Below are 26350 nucleotides of genomic sequence, written 5' to 3'. Positions count from 1 at the left end.
CTGGGGATGTTTCTCCTCCCCTTATCTCTTTCTCTATTAATTAATGTGTATTTTTATCCAAGTACTACAACAGTCTAAAGTATACACACACAATATGCACAGAATTTAAAAAGATAAGTAGGCCTCTGATGAAAGGCAGCGGCCCCTCCCCAACGGCCCCACCCCCCCCATCCTCCCCAGAAACAGCCACATTCAACTCTTTTGGCTTCTTCTTCTGGATTTTATCTCCATGTTTATAAATAACATGCTTGTGCTGCTATTACTTGATTTACCAATTGGAGCCATTATCTATTGACTTCCTGTCACGGAAAATGAGGGTTAGCTTTCTCACACCCCTCCCCACAGCACACCCACACAACATACTGTCCCTGTGTCACCTCTCATACCAAGAGGTAACAATTTTTGGTTAAACCAATATGCAGTTGTTTTGCCGTAATGATCCTATAAACATTGTTTGCTACTGAGCCAAGTAATGCACCATAGTTACATTTCCTTTCTGGTTTAATTTCTGGTTTTTCATGAAGTTAATAACTGGCTTTGTTTAGGCTGCTTCAAAAATAGTCCCCAAAGATCCCACCGCCTGGTGTTCATGCCCTTTGTATGCAGGCATGCATACTTGAGTGCAGGCATGACCAGCAACTCGCTCTAAGCAATAGAACGTGGCACAGGGTGTATGTGATTTGAGATATACGATTGCAGCGCCCATCTTGCTGGAGTCTCTTGCTCCCCTATTGGCTTGGAAGAAGCAAGCTGCCATGTTAATGGGTTTCCTCTGGTGGGAGGCCCATATGACAAGGAACTACATATAGCCTCTAGGAGCTGAGGGCAGCCACTGGTCAGCAGCCAGCAAGAAAACAAAGCCCTCGGTACTACGCAGCAAGGAACTGGATGCCAACAACAACTTCAACGAGCTTGGAGGTGCGTCCTTCCCCACTCGAGCCTCAGATGAGACTGCAGTCCCAGCAGGTACCTTGAGTGCAGCCTTGTGAGATCCAAAGCAGAGGACCCGGTGAAGTCAAGCCCAGACTCCTGACCCGTGGAGACTGTAAGACAAGCTTATGGCAATTTGTTATGCAGCAAGAGACAACTTATAGCTTAGCTCTCTTTGTGTCCATCTCTAAATCTTCTCAAGGTTCCAGCAATCTCTTGATACTATTTCCTACTCATCCCAGAGTCTGTCCTCACCACTGCCTGGCAACTTCCCTCCCAGAAGCCCCGCCCTGCAACATTCCATGCTCCCTGGGCCGCCAGCACAGCTCTTGTTGTCCCGGTTTCCCCTTTGTCTCTCGCTTGTTGGATCCCTGTTTCCTGGATCCCATGTCTTTCTCTTTCTTGGTTTCCTCCCCCATTTTATTAGAAAACATCCTCCAGCAGCTTCCTGAGAAAAGATGCACGGGAGATAACAATAGTATAAACCTTGTACGTCTCATGCTCGATTATCGCTAGGGTAGGTATAGAATTTCAAGTTGAAAACCATTTCCACCAGCATTTCGAAGGCATCTCTCCACTGCCTTCCAGCTTCCAGTGCCACAGTGGAGAAGCCCACAGCCTTGCTGACCCTCATTCCGTACGTGAGACTTGCTTTTCCTCTCTGGACGTGTTTAGGATCTTGGATTCACCCCTGCAGCTCTGGAAAAGACTCCATCAGAACATAATGCTGTGCCTGGAGGGGGTCTTTCTGAGATTGCTGTGCTGGCACGGTGGGCCCCTGCACCCTGGGGACTCAGTCCTTCATGCCTCTCCTGAACTCTTAGACTTGGAGTTTAGTGCTCCTGGGCTCATCCTCTAATTTTGTCATTTTTTTCCTTTCCTATTTTCTATTTCTTTGTCGTTTAGGTCTATTATTTAGGAGATTTCCCTAACTTTTTCTCCCACCCTTTATTTTGACTATTATCTTTTAAATTTCCACAAGCTCTTTGCTCCATTAAAACAAATAACATCATTTTGGCTTAATATCCTCTCTGAGGAGTTAGGATTTATTGTGACATTTTCTTCTGCTCCCTGAATCATCTCTTTTCATCCCAGTTCGTTTTCTTCCTTTGTTTTAGTCTCTGTCCTTCCTATAGGAGGTTTTTCTCTAATGTCTGGCAATCCTTGGCTGCCACTCACACTACAGTGGAGCACAGACAAGTCAGTTGGAATCTCTGTGTGTGGAAGAATTCCCCATTGGGTACCAGGCATCAAGACAGCTAGTCTGTTGGGTGTATCAGTCAGCTTTGCTAGCTTATGCTGCAGTAACAAACAACCCCCAAATCTCAGGCATACAACAGCAAAGGTTTATTTCTCACTCACAGTGACTAGTTTCTGCAGGTCGCTGCAGCTCTGCTCCGTGTGTCCTTTCCATTCTGGGACCTAGGCTGAAGCAGCTGCCTCCAGCTAAGGCATGCTCCTCTGTGTCAGAGGGAAGCGAGCAATGGTGGGACGATGGGATGACTCTCCAAGTCTTCACTCAGAAAGTGCAACATGTCACTTTCACTCTGTTTTCATTCACCAAAGCCATCACATGGCCTTTACAGCAAGGGGCAGTGAGTGATGGGGAATCTTCCAGTGGTGGTCCCCAGAGCAGACCCCTCCCTTCTTCTGCCCAGGGACACATGCTTGGTTCCAGGCATTCTAGGAGCAGGGCAGGGAAGGGCTGGGAAGCTTCAGTCACTCAAGCACCTTTTTCAGCCCCATACTCATCCCTGCCTCTGCCATGCCTGATGCCCGGGACTCTGGAGTCTCTCTAGAGATTGTGCATCTTGTCTCCTGCAGGGCAGTGGGTGGAAACAGGGAAGTGGATGAACCAGCTGTGGGAGGACTTGGGAGGGTATTACTTTTCTATGCTGTGTAGCAAATTGCCACACACTTAACAGCTTAATACAACACACGTTTATTATTTCACGGTTTCCAGGGCTTAGAAGTCTGGCTGAGCTGGTCCTCTGCTCAGGGTCTCGCACGGCTGCGGTCAAGGTGTCGCCTGCTGCATGCTCATCTGGAGCGTCATGTGGGGAAAATATCTGCCTCTGAGCTCGTTTGGTTGCTGGAGGATTTATGTCCTTGGCTGCTTGACCAAGGGCCTTGGCTTCTTGCTGGCTGTCGGCTGGTGCCCACATGGCCTCCCTTGTGTCCCTTACCGCATGGGCTTCCTCAACATAGCTGCTTACTTCATCCAGCCCCCAAGGAGAATCTCTGCCTCCAGTCTGCTTAGTTGGAGGCGTGATACCCCATCCCCTGTGCTGTATTCTATAGGACAGAAGCAAGTTACAGGTCCCACCTGCACTCAAGGATTAAGTAGAGCGCGAGCATCAGGGGCAGGAAATCATCAAGGTCACCTAGGGTCTGACCGCCACAGGGGCTGTCATCTGGCCCCACCGCTGCCTCCCACAGTTCCCCAGCCCCACCAGTTTCTGCTGGTAGATGGGTGTTTTTCTCAGGCACCCCAGGGAGGCACATCGGCAGCCGCTCCCTCTTCTCTGCTGAGTGCCGTCAGTTTCTATCTTCCCAAAATATGTTGGACCCCTCATCCACAGTCATCTCCTCTCTCATGTTTATGCCTTTTTAAATTCTTTGCTATTATTTTTATGAAGTTTCCAGAGGAAGCCCAGATAAGCGCAAGGTTTATTCTCCATTTTTAACCTTTCTGCCTCTGTCCACCAGCAAACCCTTCCCCATCTGACCAGCCTTAGCTTTGATGTGGTCCTCCCTGCCCCCTCCCCTGCCCATCCTCCACCACTCACCTCCTGCAACCACCAAGCTCACCAAACACAGGGGCCTCTCTCTGCTCCTTGCCTGCACCTTAGCAGTCTCAGAGGAAGACACTGACAGATGGGCAGACAGACTCCAAATTCTACACTCAAATTCTGATTCAAGAGTTTCCTGGCTGCACTGTGTTCTTTCCTGCCTCTGTGCCTTTGCACATGCTCTTCCCTCTCTCTGGAATTCCTCCACCCACTCCCCCAACCCCCCCAACTCCTACCCCACCCCCACCTCCTGGCTTCTGTCCCTGTGATTCCTTATCATCTGCAGCCTGGGGGCCCTCGCCTGGGAAGCCTTCCCTAAATGGTACAGGTAGAATTGGTGCTCTTTGTCCCGTCCAGCCCATCACAGCCAGAATCCTACTGCAATCCATGAAGACCTGCAAAGCGGGTGTCCGTCACACCTGTCTCCTTTGTCCTCCCACAAAGCCACACCAGGGTGAGGGGGGGTCATTGCAGTGCTGCATGATGAAGCAAGGAATTCTTTTCTTTCCAAGCTGGCAAAGCCCAGGGAAGTCACTGAGGCCAGGGGAATTCATTAAAATCCTAATGGCCGCACTATGGCCCTGCTTAAAACCCATCCCTGGCTCCCCGGTGCTGCCTGGCTAAAATCCAACAGTGTGCGTGTGGCCCAAAATGCTCTGCAGGGCCCAGGTCTCTGCTCCCCCACGGTCACCTCCTTGTTCTTTCAAGGGAGCCCAGGGGTTCTTTCCAGTCTCAGGGCCAATTTCTTGGAGCACTTTCTTGCCCTCCACCTCCAGCCCCTTTCTAGTCATGTCCAAACTCACTCTGCAGGTCTCTCAGTGTCTCCTCCTCAGGGACCTCCAGGTCCCCACCCTGTGCTATCCCCTGTCCCCATAGTTCTGGGGCATAGGTCACCCTTGTAACACACTCACTTGGGTGTGTCCCCGGACAGTAAGCCCCCTGGGCAGGGCTGTGTCTGGGTCACTCAGGACACGCCCCCAGGCTAGCTCAGAGGGTATGTGCTGAGTGAATGAAGGGATGGAACACGAACAGCAATCCTCACTTTGTCCGCTTAGGGTAAACAGATAAACCCGGTCCAGAGGGTAGTCAGAGTGCAGGGGGGCCTTGAAGACTTGAAGCGAAAAGCCAACCAGCCCAGTGTGGACCCAGCCTCCAACCCTGCTGAGCCCAGGGCTCTGTGGCACAGGGACTGTGCTCTTTGCCTCTCCTCCCTGCCTTTCCTCCCCCTTGGATGAGTCCTCACCTGAGGTGGCCCTGGCAGCACCAGGTCACCAGCCCCCCACCCCACTTGCTAGGCTGAGTGCCCCTCTCCACACCAGTGGGGGAGTATGCTGATGGCCAGGCCCAGAGCTGGGAGGGTGGGGTTCTACCCATCAACCCACATGCCTGCCGGGTGGCTGGGTGGGGATCCCCCCGGAAAACCAGGGTGCTCTTATCTAGAGAAGGAGGCAGTGGAAGCTGGGCAGAGGACCCCTCAGGGCAAACCCAGAGGACTGGGAACGGCCCTCAGGCCCCAGGAGGTCCGGCTGGGGAGGGCTCTCAGGGGTCACTAAGCCCAGTGCCTTGTGTGCAGGCAGGGAAATTGAGGCAGCAGGATGGCCCTGCTCCAGGCCCCATAGTGGTCCAGCCCAGGCGGCAGGGCTGAGGAGTGGCAGAAAGAAGTAGTCACATGTGTGCCCTCCCCAGCCGGTGCCCAGTGCGCTGAACAAAGACCCACTCCCGGCTGGGTGGTGAGTCACTAAGTGGAGCGGAGGTTTCCGGGATACGGTGGGCCTCCGGGGCTGGGACTCCAAAGGAGGGGTGTCCACATACACAGGAAAGAGCACCGGAAGACTCAGGCACCTGGTCAAGGCACTGCCCGACCCCATTTGTCGCTTGTAAAATGGGTCAACAATCCCCCTCCCCACAAGACCATGGGGCGGTTGGAGGGAAGAGATGGAGACCTGCCCGAGGCGGGCGGGCGGGCAGCGCGGCTGCGGGGGCAGTTTGCAAGGTGAAGCCAGGATTTGAAAAGCAATCGGATTAATTCTCCCGGATCAGGGCTCGGGGACGGAGTTCAAAGTTCCCACTTAATCTCCTCGGCTGGGAGGAGGAGGGGCGCACGCGCAATGGGCTGGGGGAGCAGCTACCCCGCCGGTCCCGCAGGCGCGGGGCCTCAGGTCCACAGCCTGGGCGCCCACACACGACACCCCCACCCACAAGCCCCGGGGGAGTAGAAACCGGCTGCTCGGTCCCCCGGCTGTGCTGCGGCGCGCGGTGTCGTTCCCCAGGCCGAGCTGGGGCAGGGGTCGCGGTGCTGGTGCGTCCGTAACGAGGAACATGGCACGGCCTTTGATGGCGCCGGGGCTGAACGACCGTCAGGTCTGGGTTCAAATCTCGACTACTCTCCACCCTCTTGAGACCTTGGAGGCCACTGAGCCCCTCTGTGCCTCCCTTTCCTCACCTGAACGTGGGATAATATTGACATCTGCCTCCGAGGTCGCAGGCAGGATTCCACGCCCCGCGCCCAGCCCCGCGCTCCCCAGTAGGCTCCGGGGAGCTGCCAGGCCGTCTCTGGGATTGGAGTCCAGAAATCTGGGTGGGTTTTTTTTTTGTATTTTCTGAGTTTTGTCCAGTGACTGTGCGTTAGTCCTGGACAACAAAGCGTCCCCTCCGAGGCCCGCAGGAGCGGCACGGCTTGGAGGCAGCGCCCTCGCCCCGTTTTACAGACGCGGAAGCCGAGGCTCGGGCGGGGGGTGGGGCCGGGTCCTCCCCGGGACCAGACGTCACGGGACGGTGGACCCCCGGGCTGAGCGGTCAGCGACAGTCACCCTTGCCCAGCCCCGGGACAGGCTGTGCGCGCCTCTTCTCCGCCTGCCCGCTGCGGGGGGGGGGCGGGGGGAGGACCCGGCCCTCTCGGATTTCATCCCTCCCCCTGTTCCCAGCAGCGCCGCACAGATGTTCTCCCGCGGGGCCTCGCGGGCCGCGCGTTTCAGGGGCCCTCGGCTGGTTCCGAGGGAGGCGCCGTCAGCACCTGGCAAGGCTTAGCCAGCGCCTGGCTGGGATGAGGAAGAGCGGGCCTGGCGGATGGGCCCCAGGCAGGGCGGCCAGGCTCGGGGCCCCCGGTGTGGCCGGCGCCTTACGGGCCGAGCCTTCTTCCCTCCTCCCGTTACAGTCGGGGAAACTGAGGCCCAGAGAGATTAGGTCGCTTTTTCAAACTCAGTAAGCAGGCTTTGAGTTGAGCCTTGAAGGCTGGGAAAGATCTAGACATTTGGAGAAGGGAGGGTTGCATGTTAGGCAAGGGAACAGCTTGGGCAAAGGCGTGGAGGTGGGCCGGGAGGCAGGGGGCTACGAAGGGAAGTGGAGGCCAGCAGCGAGCAAGGGCGGGCCAGATGGCCGGGCCTCAGCACACTGGATTCCATCTGCCTGAGGGTCAGTGGAGGCTTAGCTGGCATCTGGGGAGCTGGGCGGTCAGATGGAATCAAAGCGAGCAGCGAGAGGTTGTCCAGTGTTTGCTTGGAGAGATTTTAAGGCTGGCCGGGAGGGCTAGGAGAGCCACTGGGCAGGACAGGCCTTGCAGGGTTTGTGGCACCTGGCGAGTGCTGGGAAGCTGGTTCTGGGGAGAAACCAAATATCTGCATTTATTGGGGCAGGGGGTTTGGAGTCTTGCAACCCACTGCACAAATCCTTCATCTGCACCCTCAAAAGATCTAGGAGTGGTTGGGAGGTGTGGTGGGCTCCCCGGAGGAGGAGGGGGGGCACCTGACAGCTTCGCAGCCTGGTCTGAGGGGGCGGGTTGTTCTGTGAAAGGCAGGAGCTCCCAGGGCAGCAGGGGCAGCAGAGGCTGAGGGCAGAGGACAGCCAGAAGGGGTTGGGCAAACGGGTTGGACCGGCTGGGGAGGGGGCACAGCCCCGGGGTGGGGCACCCGTGACACGCTCCTGACTCGCGGCTTCGGGGTTGGCGACCTGGTAGGCCACATCCGGGGCGTCAGCCTGGGCGGGGTCTGGGCCAGTACGGCCCTGCTGAGAGCACAGAGGGTGTGGCCACAGTCAGGACCCGGGCCCCACCCCCCACCTCCACCCCAAACAGAAACCTTAACCCCCTCCTCAGCCCTTGTCCCCACACCCCCTCAACAACTGTCCTGTCCCCTGTGACTTTCCACAGCCAGGCTGCTCCTTAGAGGTGCCCCACCCCCACCCCACTGCAACCTCCCTTGATGGCCTCCCGCGGCCTTCTGCCCCGCCCCCCCTCCCCCACTGTTCCTATGAGGCAAAGGCCACAGCTGCCGCTTCCTCAGCCTTCCTTGGCCGCCCTTGGACACAGAGCCCTCTTCTGTCCTGTCTGCACCCACTCTTCCTGGGGGTGAGCGCCCCTCCCTGGGATTCATCACCCCCCACCCCCGGCTAAGGGCGCCCACATTGCCAGTTCCGACCCCGCCTCTTCCTGAACTTCAGACCCAAATACCGGCTCCCCCGGGGGTGGGGAGCGGGGTGGGAGGTGGATATGGCCCCTGTCTTGCAGGCTCCGCAGAGCCCATGCCCAAACCAACTTCCTCCTTGGGTTCAAACTCGTGAGGAGTCGAATTCCAGTCGGCTCCACCCCTGAGTGGCTGTGGGATTTGCGAACAGGCAGAATGGGGATAATAACGCCGACCTCATAGAGTGCGAGCGAGGGTCAATGCAAAGTTCTTGGGACAGCGCCTGGCACAGAGAGGGTGTTCGGCTAGAAGTGTGTTTGATTCTAAGGAGATGATCCCTTATTCCGCTCGGTCGGGAGTCGTGGGAGATCGAGGTGGGCTGCCTCCAGGAAGGCCCCCAGGAGGCGGTGTTCTGGCCGGCGTAATCCCCGCCCCTCGAGTGTGGAGGTGGGGGTGGGACGCAACGACTGCTCCTAGTGAATAGAAAGGAGCAGAAGTGATGGGACTGTCACTTCTGAGACTAGGTTATAAAGAGACGGACTTCTGTTTGGGGCTCGCTCTCCTTCTCTTCCTCTCCGGCAGCTGCGGTGCCCCGAGCAGCTGGTGCCGAGGCCACGTGGCCAGGACCCGAGGCGCCGGCGCCAGGAGGGTGAGCTTGGAAGCAGACCCGTGCTCAGGATCTTCTAGGATCTTGCCCTGGTCTTTACAATTGTCTCGTCTATACCTGATTCAATAGCAGTTTTTAAAATTAAATTACTTTTGAGAAGTCTTTCCAAATCATCAACTTAGTGTTCATAGACACAGTGACTGTTTTTTGCACTTATATTTTGGTCGTTTGTGTACTAGCCGGTTAAAGGATTCACATTCCTGTTGGATGGGTATAAAGAGGTTGGAGAAGGAGGCTGTGACTCTCAGTGCGGCGGGGGGGGGGGGGGGGGGGGGGGGGAGGTGGAGGGGCGGGGGGGGTGGAGGGCGGGGGGGGGGTGGAGGGGGGGGCAGAAGCTCGGGCCGGGGAGGAGCAGCCCCTCTCAGAGGTTCCTAACTTGGGCTGGGCGGGGAGGACGGGCTCGAAGGTCCCAGGAGCTCCTTGAAAGGTACCCATTTTCTTTCTTTTTTTTTTTTTTTAATAAAGATTTTATTTTTTTCCTTTTTTTTCTCCCCAAAGCCCCCCCCCCCCCCGGTGTATAGTTGTATATTCTTCGTTGTGCGTCCTTCTAGTTGTGGCATGTGGGACGCTGCCTCAGCGTGGTTTGATGAGCAGTGCCATGTCCCCGCCCAGGATTCGAACCAATGAAACACTGGGCCGCCTGCAGCGGAGCGCGCGAACTTAACCACTAGGCCACGGGGCCAGCCTCGGTACCCATTTTCTTGGCGTGGGTTTTGGAAAGGGTCAGCGGAGGCGGTCAGCTTTTTGCCCGCGGGCTCTACAGAGGGTGCCGAGTGACTCAATGCAGTGAGCCGGTTCAATGCAACTGGGTTAAGAAAGCTTCCGCTGCTGTTGTTTAATCACCTACAGGTGCTATGGTCTTCCCAGCTTCTGGGGCCTCTAAAGGCTTAAATCTAGAGGCCATCTCTGTCAACCCCCCATTTACCTCCATATCCCATCAGTCACCACATCTCGGTAGTTGTGCCTCCCAGATACCTCCTGGGGCCCCTTTTCTCCCTCCCAGTGACTCTCCCCCTCCACCCTAGTTCATCTCCTTCCAGAAGGCCGCAGGGGGCTCTTCCCCCTCCCTTCTCTGCCTTCACCCTCCAGCCGCTCCTCTTCATCTGCCCCTCTGCCCCTCCCCCACTGCTCCCCCCTGCCCTTTGAGCTCCAACCTTCCCTCCTGACCTGGGGCTTCGCTCTCCAGGCAGGTTCCCCAGACCTGCTCCCCTTGACTGCAGACAGAGGATGAGCAACGAGCCCAGAGCTCTGGTCCTGCCAGCTGAGACCACTTACTGTCCTGCGTGTCCTAGTTGTCCCAGCGGTGAGATAGGGGTAACAATGGCTGCCCTTGCCCTTCCCTGGCTTGTTGGGGGATCAGATAACAGAGGTGAAGGGGCTTGAAAAGTGTCAAGGGCTTTGTGAAGCACTATCATCATTATTATTCCCGTTGTTGTCGCAAGAATTCAGAGACAAGACTTCAAAGTTATAGGATGAGTATTAAGAAATGCCTACAATCAGCAAAAATTCACCTGGCTCTTCTCCAGAGTGGCAGGTGGGCTGGAGGGGGGGGGGGTGCGGAAGACCGAGTTCAAGGCCAGTCAGTTGGCTTCCAAAGGGAGGAGCCTGCCCAGCAGATTCCCTCCTCAGATGCAGGGGACACGGTGCCTGGGGCCACCAGACTTTGAGGGACCCATGAAATGTTTCAGTTTTCTTTAAAATCAGAAAGAAAAAACTTTTAGGGGGCCGGCCGGTGGTGTAGAGGTTAGGTTCGCAGGCTCTGCTTCGGCGGTGGCCCAGGGCTCCCGGGTTCGGATCTGGAGCTTGTCAGGCCACGCTGTGGTGACATCCCACATAAAACAGAGGAAGATTGGCACAGATCTTAGCTCAGCGACAATCTTCCTCCCCCTCCAAAAAAAAGAAACTTTTAGGGTGAAGAAAATGTTTTCATATATATTATGAGTATATTCGTCTTTATACCAATGCAGACATAAAACAGAACTTTCATATTATTTATGGAGGAAGAAGCCGGGAAGGCGAAGTGCCTTAGGTGCATGGAAGTCAAATGGGGGCCCTGGGGCGGTGTGCACCTCGTGAGCCTCAGTCTCCTTCCCCTCTGGAGTGGGTGTGACTGTGTGAGCCACTGAGAAGGAAGGAGCCATGCAGGCTGGGTGCTGGGCTCCCCCACCCCCGCCACCCATCCGTGGGGATCTCCGATTGCTGCTCTCACATTTGGGACACAGCTTCTGGGAGGCAGACAAGATCCAGGCCTGGGCAGTTTGAAGGGATTCAGATTAAGACGGCACAAAAGGAAAGGCAGGAACCGAGAACTGAATGAACCAGACACGAGGAGACCTTTGGAGAGGACAAAGCGTGGCTGAAGAAACCCTTCTCCTCCTCCAGATGGTAAAACAGAGGCACAGGGAGCTGGCGCCGTGGACAGAGCTCCACCGTCCCCTGCTGGGGAGGGCACCTGGCCAGGCAGGTGCTTGAGAGCTGGCGCCACGCCTCCCGAGGAAAGAGCAGAGCAGGGAGAGATGGGAGCCTCCCAAATCATAGCGACAGCTCCAGCATCCTGGGGCCGGCTGGCACTGAATCCCTGTGCGTCTGGGGTGGAGCAGAGAACTCACCTGCCCTTCAGGTGAGGAAGCTGCCACTCAGAGAGGTTTTGCAGAGGACATGGGGCTCTGTCCAGGGAGCTGTTTTCCAGGCTTGGGCCCAGCCCCTCCATCTTAGGGAATGCGTTGCTCTACCCAGAAGATGCTCAAATGGAGGAATTTCAGACAAGCTAGTGGAGGGGCAGGGGGATGTTTGGGACAGGAAGTCTGCCCTGGATATCCCAATGATCAAGTGTGAGTGTGCAACAGAGATTATCACCTGGGGGAACATCTCCAGCCCACACCCATCCCCCACCCCATACACACAAATATGCCTCTATGCAGTTGTCACTCAACCCACATGGACTGTGCAGTGACACACACACTCGACCCGTGGGTAAATCCATAGCAGACGGGACAAAATGCTCCAGCTCTCTCATTTTTGGCCTCCTCCATTCTGAATGCAGACGCCGCCCTGCCGAGCACCCTGGGACAAAGCCGCAGGGGCAGTGCTCGCCCTTCCTGAGAGGCACCGCTTGGCTCCGCCCCAGCCCTGAGTCCCACTGTGACTCTCCTCTGTGTGCCCTGGGAGTGTGTGGGCCCTGCAGCCCCGCTGGGCCCCAGGGCCCCTCCTAGCCTGCTGGGCAGCCTGCTGGGAGAATCCTGAGTGTGGAGGGGAGGCTGAGGAGTGGGGTGAGGGGGCATCAGGAGGGAGCACCAGAGGGGCCCTGGTCTCTCTCCCAGCCAGGCCTCCTGCCGGGACCCCTGCCAACTCCCCCTTTTGAAGCCCCGCCACCTCCCCCCTGCCCCATGGCTCCAGGCCCGGGAGCCTCCCCTTCACCACTGTCATGGTTGAAAAGAAGTTGGGGAGGAGACCCCACTGAAGCACAGTCTTCAAAGTGTGTCTGGGAACTCCTGCGGGCCCTCGGGGCCTGGGGAGGCACCCTGAATCCCCCTGGGCCTCAGTTTCTCTCCAGAAGACAGGCCCAGAACCAAGAGGAACCTTTGAGGATGGGGGTGGGGTGAGGCATGTGCGGGCTCCCCTACCCTGCCTGGCAGGCCGTGGGCGTCCTTGGCAGGAGCCAGCCAGTCCGGGCTCCGGAGGAGGAGACCGGATGGGGGTGGGAAGCAGCCAGCTCTGGAAGAAGGAGCAGAACAGCCTCTGGCTCCCTGGGAAGGGCCTCCATCCTCCCCACCCAGAGAGGCTGCACTCCGATGGGCAGTGGCCTCCTGTGAGGAGCCACACTCGCCTCTGATGGAGGAGGGGAGGAGGCTGTCTTGGGTCATGGGTGGTCGTCGCCCAAGCCCCCGGCCCACAGGCGCTCTGGTACAGATCCCTGGCGCTCTCCAAAGGCCTGGGCCTCAGTCCCCACGTCTGACAGCTGAGGAGCGTCTGGTTCCCACCTGCTGGCTGCCTGGGCAGGGTCGGGGCTCTGAGTGCTTGGGTTCACGGGGCTTCAGAGGCTGCCCTTGCCCCCCCAACTTTCACCTCCTTCCCAGGTGGCTAGAGGGGCTGTGGACCCCAGACACTGGAACCCAGGACCTCAAAACCCAGTTCCTGGCATCCCAGACTTCAGAACCCCAGAGCAGGGAACCCTGGACCCAGAACGTCCGCCAGAGCTGGGCCGCTGGGTGTCACGTGAGCTCTTTCACTGTCTGGCCCTCGGCTTGGATGCTTTCTTTCAGTCTCCCAGGATGTGGCCCAAGCAGCAAGGCCCGCTGGAATGGAGCACCTTCCCACAGAATCTTGGGCTTCTTCTCTGGAATCTCCCAGTCTCCACCTCTGGGTGAGTGAATCTGCCGCCTGTAGGGGCTGAACCCCATCGCGGAGGCTCAGTTCATTGCCCTGCAGGGTCACCGGGAGGGAGCAATGTCCCCACTTATGGATGAGGAAACTGGGCTCCCACGGAGCTCACCCACCCACCCACCCAGCCTTCTCAGAACAGGGCTGTGGTCTCCTCGAGGATGCCTTGCTGGCCCTGGCCCAAGCGGCTGCTCAGGGCCGAGGGCAGAGGGGACCCTGGCGCCCCGGTGCGGGGGAGGGGTGCCCTTCGAGCCACAAAGTGTCTGCTATTCCCAAATTGCTCTCCTTCCCGGGGCTCTCGGCCTCAGTGGCTGCTGAGGGCTGACATAAGGAGACACAGCGCTGTGTGAGAAGCCAGGCCAGGGGTCCCGGACGCCCCTGCTTGGGCAGCCAGGTTGCCGGCTGGCGTTTAAACATCTGGAACCTTGTACAAAACACAGGTCCACTGGAGGGGCGGGCGTTTGGGACCCAGCCCTCCCACCCCCAGTCTTGGAAGGCCAGGCGGGCACTGCCGGCCACTGGAGGGTGACGGTTGGATTCGTGCAGATTCTGCCCGTGGCCAGTTTCTCCGTAGGTATCCCCGGGTGGTGCGGGGGCCAGGGGGCCTGGAGGTCTGCCTCAAGCCCTGACCGCCGAGCTGCCCTTCCCCACAGCTCCTCCTGCAGACGGCACCTCCCTCCCAGCCCAGGCCCCTCCTGTCTCCCCCACTGTCCTGCACACTGCCTGTCACCCTGGCTCACACCTCATGCCTTTGTTTACGCTGTGCCCCCTACCAGCAAGGCTCTTCCTTCCTCCCCCATCTGTCCATCCTGCAGATATTTCTTCCCGTACCTCCTCTGTTAGAATTAACGTCCCCCCTCCCGTGTCGTCAAGCTCCTGGCATTTATATCAACTAGAGCTGAGGGCCCTGACTGCCTGTTTACCTGCCGTCTCCCCCACTGAAGCAAGCACCTCCAAGCCAGGGCCCTGCATCTCCCTCTCTGGGGGCCAAGGACATGGCACAGAGGGCTGAATGGACAGAAACAAACAAATCAACACATGCCATTCACAGCCTCACAAGAATTTCACGTTATCTGCATTTTACTGATGAAATGGGCTCAGAGAGGTTAAGTGACTTGCCTGAAGCTACACAGCCTGGAAGTGGCAGAGCTGATTTGAAGCCAGGTCAGTGGGCCTTGAGCACTGGACCTTTCTCTGGGCCTCTTGGGACCCTGACAGGACGCAGGTGGAGATTGTGGCCCTCACAGCCAGGGTGACAGACACAGGAACAGAGAGACTCCAGGTCTTGCCCTGGGAGGGTGGGGAGCTGGTCCTGCGTCCTCACCTACCCGAGGAGGAAGGCCGTCCGCTTCAGGGACCCATGGAGAGAGGGGCTCAGCTACCGAGAGAGCAGGGTTGTCCTGAGCCTGGGGCTGCCATGGCCATGGAGGCCCCCCGAGGGCCGTGGTCAGGGGGCCTGGCTGGGGCAGGTGGGGTGGCTGGTCCCAGGCCTTGCAGCCCTCAGGGGAGGACTATGTTGGGATCCCTGATGCTCATGTCCAGCACGCTGAGGGGCCTGTTGTTTACTCCAGGCCTCCTGGGAGGTCACCTCTCCACAGCGGTTGAGCTTTAAGGGATCAGGGGACCCCAGAAACCCCCAGAGTTTCTGCGCAGAAATTGCCCAGGAGCTTGTTACAACGGACAGTGCAGGGGGCTCCGCTGGGCGTGGGCAGCAGGAAGCCAGCATCTGCCTGTAAGCGAGCCTCCCCTCCACGCGCTCGCTGTCTGCCCCTCCAGAGAAGCGGGTGGGCCGTCTGCACTGGCCTGCGAGGCTGCGGTGTGGCTGGGGCCCTCAGCTCCTGTCGGGGCCGGGTCAGGGGCCATACGACAACATGGCGTGTCCCAACACTGTCGTTGATCATACTCAATACTGATCGTTCTAATAGCTTTTACTAAGCCCCTTCTTAGGCTGCTCCGAGGACTGTGATAGAGGATCTCACTTAACCTCACAACTCCTGATTTTGCAAATGAGGAAAGTGAGGCACAGAGAAGTTATGTAACTTGCCCAGGGTCACACAGCTGGTGTGTGTAGGACTCGGGATTTGAACCCAAGTAGTCTGGCCCAGAACCCTTGCTCTTAACCACCAAGATCACATGTCTTTTGCATTAAACAGCTTGAGCCCCCATCTTGAAACAGAGAGAATGTCCTTCTTGCCTCCCCAGGCCCCCTTGCCCCATTCCACAGTAAGTTCAGGCCCTTCTGGGGCTTGCCCAGGCCTAGAGGAAGACTAGGAAATCTGCCGTGTCCCAGGCACACGGTTCCCTGCTGCCTGGCTGCTGGGCCACCCCATGGAGGTGGGTGCCAAGGGGACAGGAAGGGAGGAGGGAGGCGCCGCTCCAAGTGCCCGGCTGCCGGGTAAGGCCCTCTGGTTACACACACCTCGCACGCCACTACCCCAGGCCTGGCTCATAGCCAGACCCCCTACAGTTCCCGACAGCAGGCCCCTTCCTGCCAGCCCACCCCAGTGTCGCCTTCCAGCCCCTCAGAGGCGTGAGAACAGCAACAGGCGTCTCCGGGAGCCCGGCTCTGTTCCCTCCCCAGGGCAGCTTGGCTCCCTGATTCCGGCAGGCCAGACGACTTCTCACGACTCCAGGCTTTTAGAGCTCTTTAGTATCTGTAATCCATGGAACGGGGTTCGGACAAAAGAAAGCCACAGAAGGGCTTGTGAGGGAAAGTCTCCCCGGCCCCGGCCCCAGAGAGCCCTCTGGGCTGCTGGTGGTGACCTCCTCTCCCTGCCCACTGTCCCTCTTCCCCAGGCCCCCACGTCCCTCCCTGGTGGCATCCATCCTGAGTTTGGGTCCTCTCTCCCCACCACCTCTGTGACCCTAAGAGAGATGCCCAGCTGTCATGTCTGTCTCCTCAGCTCCCTCCTGTCTCTGTAGGACCTGGGCTGACTCCCAGGCCCCCTCCCACCCCATCCTCCTCCAGCCTTCACCCTCTGTCTGTCTCCAGAACTCGTTTTTTTTTTTTTTTTTTTTTTGAGGAAGATTAGCCCTGAGCTAACATCTGCCGCCAATTCTTCTCTTTTCCTGAGGAAGACTGGCCCTCAGCTAACATCCATGCCCATCTTCCTCTACTTTATATGTGGGATGCTGCCACAGCATGGCTTGCCAAGTGGTTGATGGGGTTCAGGGCAGGCTGCCCCAAGATGCACCACTCTGGTATGTGGACTATTTTGAGCTGAAGACAATAAAGGCTCAGACTCAGCAGGAACATTCGACCTTTCCCCCCAACTGCCTAAAAGAAATTTACAATAAAGGCCTGTCCCCAGGACAGGCCATCACCATAGATAACTGTGGGTTCTGGTAGACTGGGAGGATCCTTGCTAAGCCCACTCTTATCAAAGTTCTATTTACTAAACATTTGCTTTTCCATTTCCACGTGGGTTGCCTTCCTCCCCTTTGAAGCCCCAAACCACTGCCCCAATGTCCTCCTTGTCTGCAGCTGAAGATACTTAAACAGGCAGCCTCGGCCAGTTGGCTGAGTTGCTCAGGTTGCCTGAGCCTCTCTCATGTGTACACGTTATAAAGCTTTGTTTAATCTTCTCCTGTTATTCTGGCTCATGTGAATTTAATTCGTCGTCTGGCCAGAAGGACCCAGAGCGGGTAGAGGAAGTGTCTTCCTCACCTACACAGTGCATAGGTCCGCACCTGGGATCTGAACCGGCAAACCCCGGGCCACCAAAGTGGAGCGCATGAACTTAACCACTGTGCCACTGGGCCAGCCCTCCAGGACTGTTGCTCTTCCACATTGGGTAGGTCCCAGGCACATTGCAGCTCACCCCCCTATCAGTCTTCCAGGCTGCATTAATCAGTTTGCAGGTTGAAAATAAATCATCAAGTTTTATGCTCTTGCGAATCTATAAACCTTGGAACAGGAAAGCTTTACACAGGAGCAGTTTCTGTCCTTGGTTTCACCTCCCTGGGCTCCCTGCTTCAGGGTCACGAAATGCCAGGGCAGGGAGGGGCCTTGGAGACAGTCTTCCCATACCTGCATTTCACAGACAGGAGCTCAGAGCGGTGAAGGGGCTTGCCCAAGGGCACACAGCTTGTCAGTGGTTAGAGCAGAGACCATCGGATCCTTCAGGTTCCCTTCCCCACCCCCACCACCTCCAGCGATCGATCCACGGGAGGAGAACCCCTGATAGTTTATTTGGGCATTTGCTGCCTGGAATTAAGGCACTTCTCAACCTCCTTTAAACGTAGGTGTGGCCATGTGACTGAGTTTGGGCCTAGATGTAAATAGAGTGTTTAATTTCAGGAAGAGTCCTTAAGGGGAAAGGCACACCCTCCTCCCCTTTCTCCTTCCTACTGCCTGAATGCAGATATAATGGCAGGAGCTTCAACAGCCATCTTGGGCCACCAGGTGATCTTGGAAATGAAAACTATGCATGGCAGAGCCACAGTATGGAAGGAACCCAGGTTCCTGACACTGTGACGCCACTTACCAAACAAGCCCCAGCCACCTCTAAACATCTCGAGTATGAGAGAAAACTCAATGTCCATCTTGTTGAAGCCACTGTTATTGTGGCTTTTCTGCTGGGTCTGTGTGACACGGTCCAGTCCTCTTCTCACTCTCCCACAGTGTCTTCTCTATGGAGGCCCAACCAGGAACAGCCAGGCCTTGTGCAGAGTAGGCCCTGGGGTTTGTGCCTGGATGCCTCAGGGCCTGCAGGGGCCCCAAATGTCGGTTAGTAGCTTGACCCCTCTGCACTGGGAATCTCGCTCAGAAGCCCAACAACAGCAGCAGTAACAAAATCCCTTCTCAAAGTGGAGAAGCTCCAGCAGAAAGGAAGTGGATGGGACCCCCACCCCCACCCCCCACTCAGCCTCCCCTCATGGGTCCCCAACCCCCTGAGTGCACAGAGCCTCTCCCAGGGCTACGTTCTCAGAAGCACCTTCCTTTCCCCCTTGTCCCAGGGTGGCTGGGCGCAGGCCCCCGGGTATCAGACAGACTGAAGGAAGGCCACAGTGACTCAGCCTGGGAGGCCCAAACAGCCATTACCCGCTGGGTCCAGGGCAGTGGCTCTGTCACCTCCTGGGTATCCCAGGGTCCAGGGTCTCAGGGCGGAGCTGCAGCCCTCTCCGAGCCCTCCTCACCCCGCAGGGACAGGTGAGGGAAGCAGCAGTCCCCACCTCTCTCCAAGATGCTGTCTGGCAGTGGCCGGGCAGCTGGACTCAGGATCAAGCCCAGAGGAGCACGAGGGGCTGGGGCCACAGCCCCCAGCCAGGCACCTCTCCGCCTCTTGGCCTCTTGGCCTTTCCTCCTGTGCTGTCTGGGCCCCTGGCCTCTCTGGGCTGCAGTTCTCTCCTCTGTCAATCGGGCACAGGGCGCCCTGCTCTGCCTGCCTCCCTCCCACACTGCTCTGTGATTCAGAGGTAACAGATGAGCAGGAGTCTGGAGCGAGGGGCTGGCATGCGGGCTGCCAGCCTGGGGGGCTGGGGGACAGCCACAAACGACGTGCCTGCTGAGCCTTTCCAGGGGACCCATCCACCCTTGGGTGGGACATCATGACGCAAATCATGAGACAGGGAGGTGCTTCCTCCCAAAGTGGCAGATGAAATGCAGCGTTCTTGAACTTATCCACCAATGGCTGCTTTTTTTTTTTTTTAAGATTGGCACCTGAGCTAACATCTGTTACCAGTCTTTTTTTTTCTTCTCCTCAAAGCCCCCCAGTACATAGTTGTATATTCTAGTTGTGGGTCCTTCTAGTTGTGGCATGTGGGATGCTGCCTCAGCATGGCCTGACCAGCAGTGCCATGTCCGTGCCCAGGATCCGAACCAGAGAAACCCTGGGCCGCTGAAGCGGAGTGCGTGAACTTAACCACTCGGCCACGGGGTGACCCCACAGTTTTCTTAATTGTGGAGGCCAGTGAACTGAGATGGTGGACCTGCCGCTAGCGCAAAATCCCTTGATTCATCAAAAAACCCTTGTGGGTGTTGTGCTCTGCCCCTTTAATGTGAGAATGCTTGAGTAACCCAAAAGTTAGGTTTTACACAGCCACTCAATTCCCCATGTCCCACCCCAAGTGTCTGAGTAAACCTGATGCTCTGGAAGCTGATCTTGTCCATGCTGTGGCCCTCCCCAGTCCCCGCCCAGCATTCCCCCCTCCACCGCTCACACGAGGTACTCACGCTCCCAGTTGAGAAGCAAAGTTTAGGAGTGTGCAAGTTTTGCAGTCAAAGTGACTGGTTTCCCGCTGTGGCTCTGATGCTACCAGCCGTGTGACCCTGGCCTCTGAGCCTCCATTTCCTTTCTGCTTTCACTCTCCAGTGAGGCCAGTGTGGCATGGGGGCCAGGTGGCAGTCAGGACGCTGTTTTCCTCCCTGGCACAGAGCAGGCAGCCAAGAACTTTAAAGAGGACCTGTTGGCGGGCTCCACTCTGTGCAGGAGACCGTGTCCTTCAGGAGCTGTCTTGGGCAGACTTGGGAGACTGGAAAAGCAGTCACTGAGGCCAGCGTGAGCAGGGCCACCCTCCACCACTGCTTCCAGGAAGAGGAGCCTCAGTGAGGCCACTGGGAGGGTCTCCTGCCCTGCTGTGAGGCTTCTCTGCAGGTGGCCACGTGCAGCAGATCCAGCTGACCCCTGGAATATTCGTGTCCTTTCCCCACCACCTGTTGCTCTGACTTCCAGGCTCCTAAGGCCCTCCGCTTAGGACTGACGGGGCCGGCAGCAGAGCTTGCCCGCCACTCGGATCTCGAGTTTTCCCGCTGACCACTGTGATGCCTCCTTGCAGATGAGCCAAGTGCCCAGGTTTCACGCAGCGTCTCAAGGCCTGGCTGGGTGAGGCATTCTGACTTGGTACCTTGGCCCTGACCAGGTCCACGGCCAGCCCGGTAAGGAGGCAAAGGCTTCTGCTTGCACAGCGCAGAGGCCCTCCAGGCTGGCTCTGTGCGTGGACCGTGGATCTCAGGGCAGGGTGAGCTCTTGGGTGCGTGGAGGACTTTCATTTTGTAAAACTGTGACCAAATACACATAATATATAATTTTCTATCTTAGCCTTTTTTTTTTTTTTTGGATGGTTAGCCCTGAGCTAACATCTGCCACCTATCCTCCTCTTTTTATTGAAGAAGACTGGCCCTGAGCTAACATCCGTGCCCATCTTCCTCTATTTTATGTGGGTCGCCTGCCACAGCATGGCACGACAAGCGGTGTGCAGGTCTGCGCCCAGGATCTGAACCGGCAAACCCCGGGCCACCAAAGCAGAACGTGCGAACTTAACCGTGCCACCGGGCCAGCCCGTCTTAGCCATTTTTAAGCGTACAATTCAGTGGTATTAAGTACATTCACATTGCTATGCAACCATCACCACCAACCGTCTCCAGAACTTTTTTCATTTTGCAAAACTGAAACTCTGTCCCCTTTAAACAACAGCTTCCCTCTCCCTCCCTCCAGCCTCTGGACCACCATTCTACTCTCTGTCTCTGTGAATTTGGCTACACCAGGTCCCTCAAATAAGCGGAATCATGTATGTATTTGTCCTTTTGTGACTGGCTTATTTCACTTAGCATAATGTCCTCGAGGTTCATCCATGATGTGACAGAATTTCCTTCCTTTTTAAGGCTGAATAATACTCCACTGTATGGATATACCACCTGTCATTTATCCTTTCACCCACCCGTGGACACTTGGGTTTTTTCACCCTTTGGCTACTGTGAATAACGCTGCTGTGAACATGAGGCACAAACGAGGAAGCTTTTTTGATGGTAGGGAATTCACTTTAACCCACATCGGAGCAAACGAGTGCACCACACGCCCAGCACGAAGACCTGGAGCCGCCGAAGCAAGACGGGTGATATAACCACAAACTCTGGAGGCTGACGGTGGAGACGGTGTGCTATCGGGAAGTCAGCCCCCGCTGCGGGCACGGCTTGGGTTTGAGAAAATGTGAGCTGGTTAAGCGGAGGTGAGCCTGGGCCTCTCTTCCTGCCTCTCCCTCTCCCATGCCCTCAGCCTCCGGCCCTGCTTGCTCTCCTCTCTCTCCTCACCTTAACCCCGACTTAGTGCACCCGGATGCCACCCAAGGCCCCACATGTCCCTCTCCGACCGTTTTGGCGCCAGATCCCAGGGAGGCATCTGATTGGCTCTGCTCTCACCAGGCTACCCCTGATAGGTCACTGGCCAGCCTATGGATGGGCTCTCCTTGGTCAAGTGTCCATTCCTGGTCCAATCACCCGGGGAGAGCAGTCTCGCACGTGTTGGGGGTGGGCTGCAGTTCTCCCAGTGGTCCGCTCTCAGATTCCCCGCTCCTGTGGCGGGCGTAGGGGGTGGCGTGGGCAGGGCATGTTCAGGTTTAACAGCGCCCTTGGTAGTCTGAGGGGGGCTGCAAGGAGCGGATGTGGAGGACCCTAGGCAGGCCAGAGGGTCTGAGCTGACTGCCCTGTGAACCCCAAGCCTGACAATAACCAAGGGAGGGGGCGGAGCGGGGGAGCAGTCCTGCCCCTGGGCCGAGACTCGCCTGCGCCCCTTCTCTTAAGGAGGCACCTGGGTCTTGGTGTTTGGAGAGTTGGTCGGTGCAGGGTGTGTGTGTGGCGGGGGGAGCCAGTGCCCCTTTCTCACTCAGGGAGCCCCACAGTGCGGGCTTCAGCTCCTGAGCTTTTCCTGACCTTGTCTTAAGCCCCAGGGTGTCCTGTCTGGAGTCTGGGACCCTCTGCGCCGGTTCTTCAGCGAGTCTCTGAGCGCGGGGGTCTGCAGGTACCTTTTGGGTTCAGGCTCAAGTCAGTGCAACCCTGTCCCCACAGGACGCGGGGGACAGGGGTTGGCGTGTGTGTGCTGCTCTCCCCGCCAGGCACACACTCGATCTACTTCTCCCAACGGATCTTCCCTCCCAGAAACGTCTGCCAGGGGGCCAGGCCCCCCACCCCAACACAGCAGCGTCCCTAATTGCCCCGTATTAATTGCCCGCCTCACCCGTGCAGCTGGGCGGGGCCTCCCCTGGGCCCGGAGCGCGTTATTGGAAGGAAACTGATTTCCCCAGTTTGGGAGAATTCAGACTTGGGGGTTAACTTCTTGTGGTTTTCGAGCATTTATCATTCAAAACAGGTTTCATTCCCTCCCGGAGGGTTTTCTGTAAACAACTCAGAAGTCACCCCACAGCACCCGGGCTCCTGCCCAGCTGGGGTTCCTGACCTAGGGGACACCGCAGCACTACAGAGGCCCCAAGGGTTCGGGGCCTGAAACCTGGAGGGCTCAGGCTGCCCCGCCCCGCGGCTCTCGCGGAGCGCAGCCCGTCCGAAGGCCTCGCCCTCGCTCCTTTCCTTTTGTTTTTGAGTTTTATTGATGTATAATTTATATGCCGTAAAATTCCCCCAGTTGTAAGGACATAATGATTTTTTAGAAAATTTACAGAGCTGTGCAACCATCACCACAATCCAGTTTTAGGTCATTTTCATCGCCGCCTCCTCCCCGCCCCGCCCCGGCCATGTTCCTGGTGCCTCTGTGCGGTCAGTCCCAGCTCCCACCCCAGCCCCAGGCAACCGCCGACCTGCTCTCTTCCTCGGAGACCTGCTCTCCTTATCTCTAGATTTGCCTTTTCTACACACGTCAGGTAAATGGAATCACACGTTATGTAGTTTTCTGTTTATTTCTCTATTTTTATTTTTATTATTTTTATTATTTTTAAAGATTTTATTTTTCCTTTTTCTCCCCAAAGTCCCCCGGTACACAGTTGTATATCTTTTTTAGTTGTGGGTCCTTCCAGTCGTAGCACCCGGGACGCGGTCCCAGCACGGCCCGACGAGCGGCGCCACCTCTGCGCCCAGGACCCGAACCAGGGAAACCCTGGGCCGCCGAAGAGGAGCGTGCGAACCCAACCACTCGGCCACGGGGCCGGCCCTCTTTCTCTATTTTTAAGAGATCTAGCATTTTAACACAATTTTAAGTGTAAATACATTCTTGTTGATGACAGATGTTTGGTTTGTTTTACCTCGCATCCTGTTTTTTAAGTTCCTCCTGTTGTAGCTTGTGTCAGTAGTCAATTCCTTTTTATTGCTGAATAATTTCTATTGCATGGACATGCTACAATTTGGTGATCTATTCACCCTTTAAATGGCCACGTGGACCTGTGTTTGCATTTTCTCACTATCATGAAGAATGCTGCTGTGAATGTTCAAGTCCAGATCTTTATGTGGATGTGTTTTCATTTCTCTTAGGCACATGCCTAGGCGTGCAATTGCTGGGTCATGCAGCAAGTGTAAGAAACTGCCCAACTGTTTTCCAAAGTGGCCACACTATTTTACGCTCTCACCCGCAATGTGCAAGAGTTCCAGATGCTCCACACGCTTGTCAACAGTTGGCATGGTCAGTCTTTTTAATTCTAGATATTCTAATAGGCTTGTAGTGGTATCTCATTGGGGCTTTAATTTGCATTTCCCTAATGACTAATGATGTTAAACGTCTTGTCATGTGCTTATCTGTATATCTTCTCCCGTGAAGGGTCTGTTCAAATCTTTTGCCTCTTTTAAAAACTGGGTTGTGTGTCTTATGATTAAGTTCTAAGAATTCTTGATATATATCGATATATTCTGGGTATATGATTTGAAAACATTTTATCTCAACCTGTGGCTTACTTTTCATTTTATTTGAAGTGAAAATGTTTTTAATTTTGACAAAATACAATTTATCAATTTTTTTCTTTTGTAGAAAAAATATCTAAGACCTCTTTGTCTAACCCAACATCATGAAGATTACCTCCCATGCTGATTCTAGAATTTACCTTCTTTTGCTCACCCCCTATTTCCTATGCCTGACAGTCCCTCCTCCTCCATTCTTTCTCCTTCTATTCAGGCACCCCACTTTTGTCCCCTTTCAGCAGTGTTTTTTTTTTTTCTTTTTTGAATTCCCAAATCAGATCGCACTCCACGAGGGCAGGGCTGTTTCTGTGTTTGGTTCACTGACGAGTCCCAAGTGCCTGGAACACTGCCTGGCATGCAGTAGACGGTCAGTAGAAATAAGCGAGATTCCGTCATATTGTTCTTGGGTGGCACCGCATTGCACTTGGAGAAAAGTCCAACCTCATTGTCCAGGCCTATAAGATCCAGCCTGATCTGGCCCTGCCCAGCCTGCCCCCTTGCCTACTCCTCGCCTGCCACCCTGGTCTTCTCTCCAATCCACAAAACTGCCAAGCTCATTCCCATATGAGGGGCTTTGCTTTATCTGTTCCCTCTGCCTGGAATTCACTTCCCCCAGCACTCCTCAAGCCTGACTCCTTCTGTTGGTCAGAGCTCAACCTAAACATCACCTCCTCTGAGAAGGCTTCCATGATTATCTCATCTCAAGCAGCCGCCCCATCCCGCATGTCCCAGCACACTGTCACATCACTCTGTTTTCATTGTCCACAGAGCACTTAGCTCCAATCAGGCGTTTTCACAGTTTATGTCTTCATTTAGTGGCTGGTTGCCTTCCTGCCTCCATGGGCCCCAGGACGGGAGCAGGGAGGAGAATGGAGCTGTTGGCCCTCTATGGCCAAGCCCGTCCTCCTTCAGGAGCTGTCCGTGGTTATTCTGGCCCCTGAGGGTCTACTGTCCCCTGTCCCCCTGCATTCTTTTCCCGCTGTGGTAACCTGTAATGTTGCTGGCCCCCAATGAACCATTCGCTTCCTGGTGTTCATGCCCTTGTGAGGTCTCAGTCCACAGTGACTCTGGGCTTGGCCACATCACTTGTTCTGGCCAATGAAATATTAGCAAGAGTGATGGAAATAGAGGTTTGATAAGCTCTTGCCCATTGGCCTAGCTGCCATGCTGTGAGGAAGCCCAAGTCAGACATGTGGAGAGGACAAGTAGAGGAGAACCAAAGTCCCTGGGATGACGGCCCAAGCTGGCAGCCTGCTGAGCCCCAGCCGCCAGCCAACAGGAACCACAGCCACATGGGGAAGCTGCCTTGGGGTTTCACCCCAGCTGAGCCTCCAGCCAACTGCAGCTGTATAATTGATGTCAGCTGACACAACACAAAGCACAAGAACTGTCCAGTCAATCCAGAGAGTTCTGAGAAATAAAAAATCATTGCTGTTCAAGCTACTGTTGCGGGTTGTTTGTTACACGGCAGTAGACAGCTGATACACCGGTGGAAGTCTCATTTCTCTCTCAGGGTTCATTAGCATAGTAACTGCACCCCATCCACCCTTCTCCCCTCCCTCCCCCCTTCCTGTCCACTGCTCTCGATGGCAGGCAGTTATCCCAATTGCCCCCCTCCTTGGGGCCAGGAAGCCCCTCTCAGGCCTTAGTGATCTGTCTCCTCACCAGTCCAGGCCTGTGCTGCCTCCACAGTGGGCATCCAGGAAAGCTTAGGACTTTAGTGACACCTGGCAGGGCCCTCCCTGCCCCTCCAGGACCTCAGTGCCCTATTGGACAAAGGGTGGCAGAAGAAGGGGTGGCTCCTGGGGATTCCTGATCCCCCATCTGGACAGCACTGGACCCTCAGTGGGCTCTGCCAGCAGTGTCCTGGGGGATCCCTGGAGTGAGAGCAGAGGACAGGCTTGCAGCCCAGTGACAGAGGGATGGGCCAGCAGCAGGTCACAATGGACGGCTAGGTTCCCACCCCATCACCTCCCAGCTGAGTGCCCTGTGTCTGGCTGTTCAGACCACTCTGGTCTCAGTATCTGCATCTGTGAAATGGGCTGGGGTACGTTGAACACTCGGCAGGGCAGGCGCTTGGGAGCCTCATCAACCTGCATCTGGGAAGGCTGAGAGAAGGGGCCGGTGACAGCGGTCAAGGAAGCCTCTGGGGAGGGAGGTACAATTAGGCCACTTACACGAGCATGCTCAGCTGGGTGGACTGCATTCCAGGCGAAGGGACCAGCTAGTGAGAAGGTCTGTTCCCTGGGGGAGAGGTGGGGTTGGGCAGAGGGCTCTGGCAGTGCGAGTCACCAGGGACCCCTGCGGCCTGCAGACCGAGTTAGGGGCCTTGGGGCTGTCTCTCGATGGGGGCAGAGGGGCAGCCATCGTCCCTACTTCGAAGACGGGGAAACTGAAGCGCCCCTCGCCTGCCTCTTCCGCGCCGGGAGAGCTGCCCTCCGCACCCGGCGATCTGTCCGGGTCCGAGGACTCTCAGCAGAGGGAGGCGCGGGGAGGGGAACCCCGGCGGGGCCCAACTGCCCGCTGCTCGTGCCCTCCCCGTCGGGCAATCGGTCCCTCCCCGCCACGCCCC

General features: G+C 56.4%; 1 long non-coding RNA gene across 1 annotated transcript; it reads left to right on the top strand.

The window, feature by feature from the left end:
* Nucleotides 1–12509: 12509 nt before the first annotated feature.
* LOC106782531 (uncharacterized) lies at nucleotides 12510–25217 on the top strand. Its single transcript, XR_011431797.1, has 6 exons — nucleotides 12510–13149; nucleotides 20603–20675; nucleotides 20770–21113; nucleotides 23359–23506; nucleotides 24057–24145; nucleotides 24938–25217. It is a non-coding gene; the product is annotated as an uncharacterized lncRNA (long non-coding RNA).
* Nucleotides 25218–26350: the final 1133 nt, after the last annotated feature.

The sequence above is a fragment of the Equus caballus genome, chromosome 24 (genome assembly GCF_041296265.1).
Source record: "Equus caballus isolate H_3958 breed thoroughbred chromosome 24, TB-T2T, whole genome shotgun sequence".
Lineage (NCBI taxonomy): Eukaryota > Metazoa > Chordata > Mammalia > Perissodactyla > Equidae > Equus > Equus caballus.
The sequence above is the reverse complement of the archived record's forward strand: the minus strand, read 5'-3'. Positions and strand labels throughout refer to the sequence as shown.